This window comes from Acomys minous (genome assembly GCF_964271855.1).
Source record: "Acomys minous genome assembly, chromosome: 4".
In the NCBI taxonomy this organism is placed as follows: Eukaryota; Metazoa; Chordata; class Mammalia; order Rodentia; family Muridae; genus Acomys; species Acomys minous.
This window is the reverse complement of record NC_140486.1, coordinates 20,214,210-20,229,550: the sequence shown is the minus strand read 5'-3', so window position 1 is coordinate 20,229,550 and position 15,341 is coordinate 20,214,210. Positions and strand designations below refer to the sequence as shown.

Genomic DNA, 15,341 nt, shown 5'->3' with positions numbered 1-15,341 from the left:
CATTGTCTGCACTCAGTGGAGGTCTTGTCCTGGCCTTCGAAGGACTTGCAGGTCTTTTTTCAAGGGCAAAGGAAAGGGCTTGGGCTCCTAGAGAATGGATCCACGCCACTGCCCAATCCAGACCCACTTCTCTGGCACCACACCAGCTAAGTCCAGAGGACTCCCTCCGGTCTGGAGGAGGAGGCTCCCCAGACAGTTAACCCTTCCCACTAAATGTCCTGTGGTCCTACTGTGTGACTGAGAGCGGAGGACCAAGGTCCGCTGTGGGTGGGCGTCCACAGCCCCCCAGAGGCAGTAGGGGCTCCCTCCTCAAACCGCCCGTGGCCTAACCGCAGCAAGAGCTCCTCTGGCACCCCAGCTTCAGGCTCTTAACAGGGCACAGGGCTGAGGGTCCCGGGTGTGTTCCGATCCCCCCACTCCCACCTCGGAGCCCCAGTCCCTGTAGCCCGGGGGACACCGGGTGTACACCTGGGCGGGGCCGCATCCCCCGGCGGCGCCCCCCGCCCCCGCCGTCTGGCCGCACGCCGGGTCCCCGCCGCAGAGCCGGGGGAGGAGCGGCCGAGGCTGACTTGAGACAGACCCAGCCCCGGCGCAGTGGCGGGACGCGGCCCTTGGCCCGACAGCACCGGCGCTCTCCCTCCCTTCTTCTCTCCCGTCAGCCGGCGGGGATCCCCAGCGAGCCGGGGAGGAGCCGCGGCGGCCGCCAGACAGGCTGCAAGTCCTGAGAAGGCAAAAGGGGGGCGGGGAGCTCCGGGAACCCGGTGGCAGGTCCCTCTTAAAGAGCCACGCCGCGCTGTGTCGCGCCACCCGGAGTGCTGCCCCTCCCCCGCAGCCCACAGGGCCGGTGGCCGAACTGCACGGTGGGCGGTCTCGCTCACCCATCCAGGGGCTGCGGCAGGTGAGTGACGCCCGCAGAGGTTTCCGCGTCTGGCCGGAGTTCACCTCCGAGCCGGGGCGGGAGGGGGGGGGGGTCGGGATGCCCGCCAGCCAGCGCCGGCGGACGCTGCTCTCCTAGTCCCCGTGTCCCCGGGACCCATGCACCAGGTCTGTGAGGCTGTGTCGCGAGTGGGCGCGGAGGGCGGCCGGGGTGCCTGCCCATCCTCGGAGCGCTCGGCTGGCATAGTCTTGCCGACCGGAGACCCGGTGTTCTAGAGTGTCCCTCTCTGGCTGCTTCAACCTGCAGCACCCAGCGGCCCGGGTGGGCGCGGGAATGCCTGTCCCAAAAGCAGAGACTCCCCTAGGCCTGTGTGCAAGCTGCTGCAGTCGGGGGTGGGGGGGAGAGCTGGAAGTCAGCGGCGAGAAGGCGGCACGGGAGCGGCCGGAGCTGGCACCGCAGCCTCCCCCTGCACCTTGCTCCCGGGCGCTCGGACTCCAGGCTTTCCAGCCCTCAGACCGTCTCCCCCTGTCCTCCCCCGCGCGCTTTGACGTCGGCCGCGGGCTGCCCGGGGCTCCTGGCATTGGCTGGCAAAGTCGATTGTCTGGGGCGGCTGCTGTTACACTTAGGCTGGGTCTCCGGGCCGGGAGGAAGCAGGCGTGTGTTGAATTTCTCTTTGACCCTCACGGTGGAATAAACAGGAAGCGAAGAGCACCCAGCCGGGCTTTGCACTTGCCTTTGTTGTGGGCTCTGCACTCTACAAGCTGAAGGAGGCTTCCTGGGACCCCTGCCCGGTGTGCCGTCTGGGCACGGCTGGGGGCGCGCCCTGTGAGTACGCTGCTGGGAGACAGTAGGCTCTCTGTGCGTTAACTCATGCCACAGAGAGCATTTGCTTGCTTGTTTTTAAACTTTTTTTCCTTTTATTTCTTTTCTTTTTTAATTGGAGAGTTCTCGGTGAGGAGAGGTTTCAGAACCACAGGCACGCATGGTGGGTGGGCGTCATCCCTAGCGCCCACACCAGGCGCGTCTGTTCCTGGTTACCTGGCCAGTCAGGACAGTGAGAAACTCGTTAAAACAAGTGGGGCTTCCTAGCTTCTGCCCTGGCGCAGGAGGGACTGCTGAGTGTCAGTGGCCACATCAGTCAACATAACGTTTTGTTTTTCCACAAAGACTGTTAATGAGCTAGAATGGATTCTTTTGATTGGCTTTCTTCTCCTCTGAGTCTGTTTCCTTTGCATTTTCCTTTCTTTTCTCATTATTTGGCTACCTTGTCATCCCTGAACTTCATGCTGAAAGTTAGAGTTAATTATGCCGGTGATATTTATTGATGACCTTCTGTGTGTTAGGAATTCTGGGATATGAAGTGAGATACTGAGCCACACTTGAGGTGGTGCTGGGTAGAGAGGGTGAGCCCTTGAGCCCGGCTGGGTCTTCACAGTGCTGGAGTGGAGAGGCACCTTTCGGTGGCAGCAGGTTTTCCTAGCACGCTGAGGCCCTGGCTTTTAGTCCTAGCACCAGGTAAAAAAAAGTAGGGGGTTATGCTGGGCAAACACTGCAGGCTTATCTCGCCATGGCTCTTTCCACTGCTCTGGGTGCTCCCCAAAGCTTATCTTCTTGTCTGTATCTACCCTGGACCTACAGGACTGTGTATTGGATTTCATGGAAGGTTCTATGAAGTGTACACATACTAAGCCAGGGCCTCTTTTTGTATGGAAAAGTTACAATCTTTCCCTGTGGCTTAAGTTCAGCTTACTGGCATCTTAAATCTGCCTTTGTGCATTCCTGTTGGAATACAGAATATATGTTCAACAAAGAAACAATATCAAATTTGAATCATTACACAGACTATGAATGGGTCCGAATATTATCCATGTATATTTATTGAATTTTTGTTTTGCTCTTTTTTTTTTTTTTGAGACAAGGTTTCTCTATGTAGCCTTGGCTGTCCTGGATTGGCTTTGTAGACCAGGCTGGCCTGGAACTCACAGCGATCAGCCTGCCTCTGCCTCCTGAGTGCTGGGATTAAAGGCATGCACCACCACACCTGGCTATTTATTGAATTTTAATATTTGTTTTCTGTCATCCCAGTGAAAGCTTAACTCTTTAAAAGATTAACTTTGCTATCAATGTAGAACACAGTGAAGACTTAGATCGGGGACTATAAATATCAAAGATTTACTGTGCTGGAATTGTAGATACTTTTTTCCTTGTTAAAACAACAACAACAACAACAACAACAACAACAACAAACCTTCTAGTTTCTTAGTGTTCTGCTCTTACCTGCTCACTGCCCTGGCCTATGGCTCTGTTCCTATAGGTTTGCGTTCTTGTTGAAAACACTCATGCCAGCAGGTGTTTAAGGCTCTCATGAACCCTTCTCTTGGGTGCTTGGTTTTCATGACCATGATCCTGTGGTGGAGCCCAGCCAGAGCCAGCTGCTTCTTACGAGTTTGTGCCAATCTGTTGGCACATCATTTGAGATCCAACAGTCTTTTCTCCACCCCTCTCCATTAGAACATATACGTCCATAGGCAAATATTTATTTTTTCCCCCAACTTCAGACTGTTCCAAGAATAGTTTTCTTGTCAGGCATGCTGAGAGCAAGGCCCGTCTGCAGAGGTGTTTACAGTTTGGGACTGTGTTGTAGTCTTGCTTGACTTAGCAGCCTGGCAGAGAAGCCCTGTAGCTCATGGGTCACTTTCTGGTTTTTATCCGGGTTGCTGGAGGACTGGATTCCAAGCCTGGCAGGGAAGCAAAGAGAGGGAAAGATGACTTTTGCACCCTCTGGGTAGTTTCTGGCTAGCTGGCAAGTAAAGACCCCTAAACCCTGAGTCCCTGTGCGTGTGCCCCACATTGCCAGTCACTTTATAATGTGTGCAGGGTTGCCCTGGCATCATATAAAGCTGAAGTCCATAGGATCCTGTCAGGAATACCTGCAAGTGTGTACAGACTGGCTAGAGCCTTATAGAAATCCTGGTCTTGTTTCCTCTTTTCTTTCGTCTGCATCTGGGCTTGTGGAGTCTCTAGGATGTGTCTCCTTCGCCGTCAGAGTTGTCAGAGAAAACTCAGCTGTAACAGCTGTAAAAGGAGTGCAGCATTAACCTGGAAAATGTTACTTATTCAGCATGATCCACGAGGACACATATATTAAATGTTAATGGTGGCCAAATCGCGGTGTTCCTATATTTCCGTTTCCTTTTTTCCTCATTTTATCTCTCCCAGGCTTGATTGTTCCCTGCTTCTGCAGTCCTTCCCTTTTGTAGAACAATGGCCCATTATTTCCCTGATGTTAGAGTTACTGTCTGCCAACATGGGCTGTGTTAGATGGGAAATTACATCTTGACCTATATTATGAGTGCGCATGAGAAGTGAACTGTGGGGTGTAAGATAAGGAAAGAGGGGCCCGGAGAGATGGCTCAGTCAGTCAGAAGCTTGGTATGCAAGCCTGAGGACCCAAGCTAAGATCCCTAGTGCCCGTGAAGATGCCAGCGATGAACCTGCAGAGATGGGTGGGTACTTGGAGCTTGCTGGCCAGCCAATCTAGATGAATTGGTGAGTTCTAGATCCAGTGGGAGACCCTGCCTCAAACACTATGGTGGAGAGAGATTGAAAAAAAAGACCTGATGTTGACCTCTTTTCTGTTGGCATGCGCGCATGCACGCGTGCACGCACACATACATGTGTGCGTGCATGCGCACGCGCACACACACACACACACACACACACACACACACACACACACACGCTCGCGCATGAATGCCCTTCACACCACACAAATAGGAATAGGAATTCTGCATCCTATTTGAATGTTATAACCCCAGCACCTGCCACGTTTGGGGGAGACTGTGTGTGGGCATGTGCTCATGTGTACATGTATGCAATTGCTTGTGTTCATGTTGGGCAACAAAAGGAAATAAGCAAGTGCCTGTGCCGCTCATGGCTACAGGTATATTGGTTTCAAGTTTCCAATTAATATTGGTTTTCCTCTGTTACCGGAAGACTCCAGAATCATGGCTGTGTTGTTGCATTTCCATTTGATTTAAAGATAGATTGCTTTTCTTTGAATTCCCACTAAAAATGGTGCTTTGACTTTTGGAAGCTGTTTTTATTTTGTGTGTGTGGTGGTGGTGGTGGGGGGTGGCTGAGGATTTTTTTTTTTTGTTCCACCAAGCCTGTTTTCCAGCTAGGTCTTGGAAATTATGAAGAACATAGCTGTAATGTTTCCCTTGATTGGCAGCTGAGAGCTTTCCTGGACAAAAATAAGGCTCTGCTGTGCCAAATGGTTGACTTTTCTAGAATAAAAACTCTGAAGGGTATGCAGAAGTCTTCTGGTTAATATATTGGCATTCCCAGAACCCACTAAACTCCTGCCAGCCTGCCAGCTCCCACTTAATGAGGATGCAGAATGTCTGGCTCAAATTCCCATGAGCAGAACGAGGTGGGGGCTGGATGTCCACACCCTTTATTAATTTTTAATTACCGTGTTTTGTTTTGCAGATTTTGCTTCAGTACCCCAGTACCCGCACAGCTGACCCCACATGGCCCCAACCCTATTCATTTATTTACTTAGTATAGGAAAATGGCGAAGCGGTTGAGATTACTGACAGGTCGCCTCTGACTGCATGGGTTCTTTCCTTGTTGATTTTCCTTCTTTTTTTTTTCTTTTCTTTCCTTTTCTTTTTCTTTCTTCCTTAGTGTTTGGAAAAGGAAGAGAGAAAAGGCACCGAAAAGGCGACAACTTTAAAAGAAAGATGTTTTGTTGTCTGTTGGGAAAAGAGAAGCATTTATGAAACTTTTAGGTTTGTCAGACAGTTTATATGACAGTGCAAGTGGGTGCTTGCCAAGCTCCAGACACATTGTTAATGTTACATGACAGGGATAAATAAATTACTGCTGTCTGCAACACACTTGCACTGCAAACCCACTGTGCAGCCCAGCTGGCTGTGTGCTGCTCCTGGGGCCTGGTGCAAGTACAGCTGCACAGACAGCCCCTGCCTGCTGCCTGGAGTGCTGGCCTGGACCTGGCTTAGAGGTGAAACGGGCGTGTCTCTCACTTTTATTTTGGGCTTTAACTTAGGATCCACTTACCAGATATCTGTCCCCCTCACCACCTTGGTTTTTACTAGGCTGCCCTTCCCTGTCTCCTCATCTTGGTCTTCTGGTCCAGACTCACATTCTTTTTACCGGGAAAGGGAGACGTTCATAGGCCACTCAGGGTTTGAGGTGCTCTGCAGCCAAGTTCCAAGATGTTTACAGTTGAGTTCTTGGTGCAGGTACAGACACCGAGGACAGACTGTCTGCAGTGGGTGAGTGTGTGTGTGTGCTGCCTGGAAGGGGGCTGGGTGGCAACTCCTTGGGCATAATGTGCTTTTATCACGGCGGTTTGGCCACTCAGCTGGCACAGTGACAGGTGCCCTGCTCTACATGTTAGTGGGCAACACTGCTCATATTACAAAGCCACCTCATATGTGGAGCCCCAGCCAAGTGATTTGCCACTCTCCTTCCAGATCGGACTCTAGGCCTGGCTTATTAAGTGACATTAAGGTCAGGAATTGGGTGGGTGTGAGAAACATGTGTGTGCCGTTAGCCACTCTATTTCTAACTGCCTTGGAGTGACTATTCAAAGCCTTACTTAGGGAAGGAAATCACCCATCCCATTCTCTTTGGCTGGCCCTTCCTTCTCATAGGGTGTGGTGGGGGTGGGGTGGGGGGGACCGACCCTTTGGTGTGTGTGGACTTCCTGCCCTTGGGGTTTGCAGAATGCAGGCTTCCTGCCAAAGTCGGCTGGTTCCTGTGTGCTTGCCGGCCACTTCTTTCCAGAAATAAGCAGTGGCTGGGGGAGGCACAGTTCAGCATTGTTTCTATTGCCTGTGGCCCCCAGGGACTGGCAACCTGTGCCTAGAGTTGGGCTGGCAGTATCTGCAGTGAAATCTCACTGTCTGTGTAAAGCCAAAGCCGGAGTGCTGCTTTTTGAAGGGCTCCTTGAACCTGGTCAGACCTGCACGAACCCTGGCACTTGGTCAGATCACTGTGGCAGGAAATCCACTTGTGGGCAATGCCTTCTCTGCTGGGCTCTCTTCTTAGTGGACACCTATCAGCTAATAGAATCTTCATAGTAGCCCCGTGACAGGCGCAGCCGACATCCGCGTGGTACGGACGCAAGTCAAGAAGTTATCTGAAGTCATGCAAAACCGTTAATAAAAAATATAGTCCTGAACATCTGGCTAAGTGATCAGCGGCTTTTGCCATGTTGGAAAAGGGCTCCACAGGCAGGCCGCCCGTTCTTCATCAGAGGCCATAGGAGTTTAAGAAGGAATGTCCTGCCATTTCTCTCCTTGTCTCTGGATAGGCCCCAGTGGGATTCTAGGCAGCTAGCAAGCTCAGGGTCTTCCTACCTGTCTTCCGTTTGATGTTCCCTCACCATGCCCTTGTTCTCATTCTGGTCTTTGGCCAGAGCCTCCGTTCTGAGAACTGGACAGTCAGCAGCTTGGCGTGTGTTACATTGCACCTTCAGTTCCTTGAAAGAAAGGCAAGGCAACACACCAGCAAAGTGCTTTTCCACGCCCTTCAAAAAACGATGTCCGTTCCTCTTTTCACTGGAGGAGCGGGGCTCCCCACTTCCTAGGGATAAGACAGGCCTGCAGAAGACAGTGTGGGACTGAGGGAGAGGCGGGACAACTTTAAAGTGTCTGTTTATGTAGAAGGATCATGAGTGTCACACTTTTCCTTTGGGCTCATATTTGAAGACACTTCAAGAGTCTGTACTTGGCACCACAGGGCACCAGTTAATTAGCCACACATAGAGGTATGCGCATATTCCCTTTAAATGTTTGTGCATCTTGGACCAACACAGGGTCCATGCATATAAAAGTGGGTTCAACTGAACAGCCCTTGCTCTGTTTGGATGGTTCCTTGGAGTTGGGATTAGAGGAGGTTGTGAGCCAACCTACTTGTGTGCTGAAAGCTGAGCTCAGTTCCTTTGCAGAGCGGTGCCTGTCCTTAACCACTGAGCCATCCCTCCAGCCACTCTTCTTTGTTTTTGTTGTTGTTGTTGTTGTTATTTTTAAAAACTGTTTTAGGGCGTTTAGACCGATACTAGTTTTCTCTATTATAAATAACATTTTACATTTAAATAATAGGATCTCATTCTGTAGCCCAGGCTGGCCTTGAATTTACTATTGTAGCCCAGGTTGTGCTCAGATTCATGGGAATCCGCCTGCCTTAGCCTCCAGAGTGCTGGGATTACAGGCATGAGCTACTACATCTGCTCTGAGCATTTCTGCATTACATACAGACGTCGAGTAGTTTTCTAAGAGAAAAGTCCATTGGTATGAGAACTTTGGAGGGTCTTCTGAAAGTTAGCCAGTTGGCTCTCAGAAAGGGTGGGGCAACTCCCACTCTCACAGATACAAGAGCTACAGGGTGACTATGCCATGTTGACACCGACCAGTGTCAACACCTGTGTATGCTTGCCGATAAAACGATATGATTTAAATGTTCCTATTCCTTGTTCTTGGTTTGTATCATTTGGGTACTAGATGGAAAACTTGATGTTTGTTAGAATTTTTATGGGCAAATGTAGTGACTCAGGGCACATTAACAGCTTAATAATTTCTTTCTTTCTTTCTTCTATATGATATCATCTATCTGTGTATCAATCATCTATCTACCTGTCAATTTCCTATCTATCTTCTCTATAATATCATCTATCTACTTATCAATCATGTATCTATGTATCAATCATCTATCTACCTGTCAATCATCTATCAATTAACCTATCTACCTATCTATCATTAATCATTTATCATGTACATATATGAACAATTACAGGATCTCATGGCAGAATACTGCTCTTGGCATTTCCTTATTATTATACTACGCCTCTATGAGCATGTACGTGGGGTCACAGTAGAGAAATGAGGGCCAGGAGAGGCCATGGATTCAGCACCCGAGAGCTGGTCCAGCCATGCCGTACTTCTCTTTGACCACTTCTTGAGAGTGATAGAGCTAGTCTACTTGTGTCCTCCACCAAGGATATAGACTCATAATGTGTCTGATTGTATCAACTAATCATCGCTTCTCTGTGCTACTGCATGGGGCACTGGGTGTTGTTATCTGTGCTTGTGCTCAAGTGTTCAACAAATGTCTCAACCCTTTCACACGAAGATGCTGCTCAACAAATGTCTTGTCGCCCAAACTGCTTGCTCCTAAGACTTGAAAGAAATGAAAATCATTTTAGTGGGGTCTGCTTAGTCCAAGTCAGTCTTTCATTGAAAGATTAGAAATCGCTAGACTGTTTGAGGTGGATGCAGGATGCAGGATGCAGGATGCAGGATGCAGGATGCAGGAAGATGTCGCTCTCCCAGGGTGGGTTGTAGTTAGTGTAGTGTAGTATCTTCCTAGGCACCTACCTGCATTCCTGACGTGGGGGGACCTTGTGCACAGTGCAAGGCATTCATCTGTTCTGCGGTGTGTGTTGGGGGTGTGCGTTAGTGTGCACTAGTACCCCGTAGACAGTGGGCAGGGTCCTTGGGACTGTGCAAGTGTTTCTGTTTTGTATGAAGCCTTCATAGAAGTGCTCAGGGGAGTATACCGACATAGTAGGACAGGCTGCAACGCAGCTAGAGTGGCTGTCGGCTCCTGGAAGCACTCTGCCCCATCTGCCTGAGCTTTGGATTTCAGGGCAGGCTCTTCTGTGTGTCCGGAGGCTCAGAGAGTGCCCTGTCCTTCCTTCCCTAGGTACATACCTGCTCTCACAGGTGCTGGGCAGTGTGGATGGTATTGTACATCAACAGTGTGCTGGCTACTTTTATGTCAACTCAACACAGGCTAGAGTCATTTGAAAAGAGGGCACCTCAATTGAAAAATATCCCCCAGAAGATCCAGCCTTTTCTTAATTAGTGATCGATGGTTGAGGACCCAGAGAGTGTCTAGCCACCTCACCTCACTTTGATGTCTTCCAACGTTACTATTTACCCATGGCTTACATTTAGAAAGGACAGAATGAGATAGGGTGTGTGCAACCAGTTGGGAGGGGCTCACTGCGAAACACATTGCTTCCTAAATGGAAGCTATTAAGCCAAATATGAAGTGTTTGTGAAGTGCCTGCCCAGAGCTGGAATGTGGTCAGAGGCCCAGTTCCTGCTCTTTGGGGACTTAGAGACTAAGAGGAAAATGGAATATGGTATGAGAAGCAACTGGCAAATAAGGGCAGTTCCATGAGCAAGTTTATAATCCAGTTTTTAAAAAGCATCATACATGGAGGAGAGAGAGAGAGGCTGCCATTCCCGAAGGGTGGAGAGTGTGGGTGCTTCCTCAGTCTGTCTCTCTTTCACTCTCTCTTCTCCTCTTTTTGTCTAAAACTCATATGTTGTCCAATCACTAGGTACCAAGAGTGCAAATATCAAAAGACATAGGGTTGTCTCCAACTGATAGAAGACAGATGTGCATATTGCAATAACAACCCCACTAGAGGAGAAAGGGGGGCTGTTTCTACTGACTTTCTACTGACTCTGGATAACACAGGGAGACTCTGACGGTGTTCTTCACCTCCATCTTCTATAGTCCGCAGTGTGATAGTATTGAAAGTCAGAGCCACTGTTCTAAATTTTTTTTTTTTTTTTTTTTTTAGTGCTGTGACCCTTTAATACAGTTCCTCATGTTGTGGTGACCCCCAATCATAAAATTATTTTTCGTTGCTACTTCATAACTGTGACTTTGCTACTGTTACGAATTGTAACGCAAACATCTGATATGCAGGAGATCTGATATTCGACCCCTGTGAGAGGGCCATTCAACTCACAAGGGGGTCACGACCCACAGGCTGAGAACCACTGCTTTAGAAGGTTCCCTAGGCCAGCGGTGGGGAGATGACGTAAGACAGAAGTGAATGCACAGGCCGGGAGTATGTGGCTAGACGGAGGGGAAGGGTGATGTGGATGTCTGATGACGTCATAGATATGTGTCAGTGCTTACCGCTCCCGAAATGGAAAAGCTTAAGGTTAAATTATTTCTACTAGGTTTTCTGTTTGTTTCCTTTGAGATTCTGGAGAACAAATCTATGGTCTCTCACAAGCTAGGTAAGCAATGAGCCACACCCTCAGCTCCCCATGCCTACAGCTCTTTTGTGCCCCAAACTCAAATCCATGTTTAATTGGTTTTGCCACATGGACACTTTAAGGGCCCCTTTCCCAAATTTTGTTCTGAGGGACACAAGGAGCCAGCAGCTTAGGTAACATGAAAGGCTGGTTATCAAAATATTGGGATTATTTGTCTTAGAGTCTCCATTTCTGTGAAGAAACAGTACGGATAAGGCAACACTTATAAAGGAAAACATTTAATGAGGCCTGGCTTACAGTTTAAGCCATTGTCTTTGAGGCAGGAAGCATGGAGCACACAGGCACACATGGTGCTGGGGATGGAGCTGAGTTCTACCTCTTGATCTGAAGGCAGCCACGGGAAGACTGGGCTGCCACAGTGGGTGGAGCTTGAGCCTAGGAGACCTCAAAGCCCACCCCACAGTGACACACTTCCTCCAACAAGGCCACGCCTCTTAATAGTGCCATTCCCTATGGGCCAGTCATTCAAAAACATGAATCTGTGGGGGGCAAAAACCTATTCAAACCACCATATTACTTATTCCTGTCTGGAGCACTGACAGTGGTTTAGCTTATAAGAACGGCTCATTTTAGTTTGGCGAGTTAATTTCAGGTGTCCAAGGTGCACAGGGCATTGAGAGATAAGTAAAGTTTCTTTAACTGGCTTCATGGGATGTGCATCCCGGGAGAGATGTAAGAGAATTAAATATGAGACACTGTGGGTATTCATGCTCAAGACAGAATGCAGCTGTGGTGGGAGGCAGCCTAGCATTGTGGGTATGGAAGGAGCAATGCCTTCCAGGGGTAGACCAGGCGTGAAGGGCGGTCCATGCAGGTTTTGTAGTTGATACATGCCTCAGGTGAAGGATGGGCCAATTCTCAAAGGCAAAGACAGGGTGAGGAAGGTTTTGGGAAGGACTGTAAGGGTCACATGTTTAGGTAACATCAACCATGGCTGGCACTCGTTATAATCATTGTTGTTGTGTCATGGTGTGGGGCCACAGAACCTAGGGTTCTTCCTATTCTTGTCCCCCACCCCCAAACCACACCGAGACTGACAAAGAAAAACAAGCCTGTTGTATACCCACTGTGTTGGCCAGCTTTGTGGCAGACATCTGTGATAATCGCCCCATACAGGGAGGAGAGTCATTTTGGCTCATGGCATTAGACGCTCTAGTCTCAGTGCTTTGGGGCTTGTGGAGAGGCAGCACATCATGGTGGGGGATCATGTGGTAAAACAAAACAGCTCGAGGATGCTTAGAAAGTGAAAGCAAAGACGAAAATGCGATTCTTCTATGCCTTCGAGGGAAAACGCTCAATGACCTAAAGACATGCCGCGGCAAAGACGAAGCCTTTGGGAGGGGCCATTCACTGTGGAAGCACAGCATCTCTGGTCTGTCATCATGTCTAGTTTCCCCCACTTGGGCTGAGACTTGACCCTGGCTGTTTAATATGTTCTGTTTCTTCACATTTTGAAAAAAAAAATGATTAAATTCTGTGCTCCATACAGTTCACACAGGAGGCCAGATCGATCACTTTCATGTAGGAATAATAACGCTTTCTATTTGCAAAACGTTTGTAACTTTTTACAGCTTTTGCAGACAACATCTAATTTCATGTTCCTTGGCTTTATGGAGCAAGTAATTAATGAAGTGTATATTTAAGTGTAATTAATAGATTTATTTATTCCTTCTACAATGTGCCTTTCAGCTGAGAGTAGAATACAGCTTCTCCTCCTCCTCCTCCTTCTTTTAGTTTTAATGTGCAAAACCCAATTGGAAGGCAATCTCTCATTACTGTCCAAGCCACACAGTGGGCTGTTTCCTGAGGGCCATTGAACCTGAGGAATTGCAGTTTGTGTGGCAGGGCAGACTCGTAGTTTATTTTGAGAGTAGGGTAAAACATTAGAAATTGAATTAGAGAGAATACAGGGTTAAACCAATGAGAGTGAAGGGGTCAAACTGTGACGCCCTCTCCAGGGACGGCGGAAGACAGGGCATCCCTATGGCAAGTCTGAGTCTAGGAGACTCAGAGAGCTTTCATTTCCTTTCCATATTGTTTGAGTGTTTTCTGGGGGATACTCTTCAAGGGCGGAAGAGCATTGCAGGTTCTGGCAAACAGGAAGACTCATGCTGCCGTTGGCTGTGAAGTGGGAGCTGGGCGGCACAGCCCGTTTTGAACTGCATCCCACTGGTCCTGACTGCCGTCCGTGGTCTAACCTCTTCCTCCTGCTCCCACCGTAGTGTTGGCTTCTGACTTGGTACAGGGTGTTCTGCTGTGGATAGGAGTTGACTTTAGCTCTGTTTCTCCCCTTCTGCCAATAACTGCTTCTGTGCCCTTGTCCCTGCTGCCCTGCTGCCCTTGCCCTGGACCCTTCGAGGTGCTGCATCCTTTCCCCTGCTCATCTCTTGACTGTTGCGTGTGACTCCATCTTCCTTGGTTGCCAAGTATCCTGATTCCCTTCTTGTGTTCCAAGTGTAACCCGTTCACACTGCTGTTCGACACTTGTGGCCACAGTTTTCTGCTCTCTCCCCTGAAACCCCAGGAAATGTCACCTCTGGTGACGGGTGCTCCTGCAACTGCACGAAGAAGCTGCTGCCAGAGACAGCAGCTGGGAGGTTGATATGCAGACTACATCCTGACTCTGATGCCGGCTTTCCTTGGGTCAGTCCCTTTTAGTTTCCCAGGAGAACAGCAGTCACAGGTGCTTCTCCTGAAAGTGCTCAAGGTCACCGGTCAATAGCTTAGGCGACAAATGAAGTGCTTTCTGATCTCTGGTAATTAGTTTGTGTGATCAATACGTAACTGAATAACTTCTGCAGAAGGCTCTTCTTGTAGTTAGGCATAGTGAGTTGAGGTAGGGCTTGTAGTAAAACGGCCAGGCCCCCGAGGAAGGGGTCTGCCCTACGTTGCACTGGCTTAGGGACTGAGCATGGGTTACCTCAGTGGACAACTCGTTAGTTTGCCTCCCACTCAGATATACTGCCTGCTGTCAGAAGACATCACAGCTCCGACTGTGATCACAGCGCCCACTGTGGTGATCCGAGAAGCCCACTTTCTTGTTTGCCATTGCTAGGATATGGTGAGACATCAGGGCCTTTCCTTCTTGTTCCTGGAGTTGCTAGAGAGGGGTGCCTCAGCAAGGCTGGGAAGGAATTTAAGAGCCACCCCTGAAAGCAGGCTGGAGAATTTAGCACCCTCTTTCTTGAGGCCTATTCCTTCTAGGACCTGGTTGTCACTTTCGGTGTCATTTAGGGTCACTTTGTCTAGGCATAGCTACCTTTGGGTGCTGGGCTTTCCTACGCTGGCAGCGTGGCAGGCCAAGTGAACCCTGCCAGCGAGGCATGGTTGGTGTCAGAGCCAGCAGGAAACAGGGCCTCCATCTTGCTCTTGTGCGGAGATGTTTCTAGATGGAGGCAGAATCCTTTCATTGTTGTGCTTGGGAGTTGGTTACGTCTTTGCGTAAGCCCCGATTTTCAGGCTCAGAGCTCTTACCTCAAGATGCCTGTTGGGTAATGTCATTTTTATCTGTCTCGGCCAGAGTGTATGAAAACAAACTGGGGTGAGGGTGTGGCTCAGAGGTACAGCACTTGATACAAATGAACAAGGCTCTAGGCCTGGACCCCAACACAACAAAAGAAGGAAGGAGGGAGGGAGGGAGGGAAGGAAGACACAAAAAATATTCTTACTTCAAACCGCATGGAGGTTCCTCTTGACTTCTCTCCTGCCGTCATTGTCCCCCTTGATGTGCCCCTGGTCCCAGCTCTACTGTCCACCTGTCTCTGACTGTCTCATCCTGATCATTGGCAATTCCTCCTGCCTAGTGACTCAGGCCTCACATTTGGTACCTTTAATCCCTCCCACAGTCCAGTCTTTGAATAAACCTTCTTGTTAGTTTGTAAGCATATCCCAGACAGACCACTCTTCACAGATTACCCTGTGTGCCCCATCCAGGAGTCTGACTGCCACCCTTCAAAGCGCCTTACAAGTGGTCTGTGGCGTCCCTGCTTGACACTTCACCCTGATGCACATGCATTCCTGGTCTCATGAAGGCCTTTGGTCAGCTGGCCTCCCGACTGTGCTTTTTCCTATCTGTGGCATCCTATTAGAGAGTGCTGGAAGTTACCTCCACTTGGAAAGCTTTAAGAGCAGACAAATCACTGCCCTGTCCAGTGTCTCTCCAGCGGCAGTTCAGTACCGCTAGTTACATGGACAAGTGGGCATGGGAGTTAAGAAGGCTTTGTTTGGGAGGGGCACAGAGACGGTCCTCAAGACTCTCGGGGCTTGGAGAAGCTTTGGTGCAGGGATACCGCAGTTCATGGGCTTCGGTCTGTCTGTGGATGCCTAGGTGGCTGCCAGGGGTGGCCATC

At 49.5% G+C, this 15,341-nt stretch overlaps 1 protein-coding gene across 5 annotated transcripts in view; it reads left to right on the top strand.

The window, feature by feature from the left end:
• The first annotated feature begins 562 nt into the window (after nt 1-562).
• Nucleotides 563-15,341, top strand: part of LDLRAD4 (low density lipoprotein receptor class A domain containing 4) — a 328,427-nt gene continuing 313,648 nt past the window's right edge. For 2 of the 5 annotated variants that reach the window (XM_084779090.1, XM_084779087.1), the window contains exon 1: nt 563-898. The gene's annotated coding sequence lies outside the window, so the exon portion shown is untranslated. Of the gene's footprint in view, nt 899-1,011; nt 1,703-15,341 lie in introns of those variants that run through there. The other 3 variants (XM_084779089.1, XM_084779083.1, XM_084779093.1) reach the window with 2 other exon arrangements.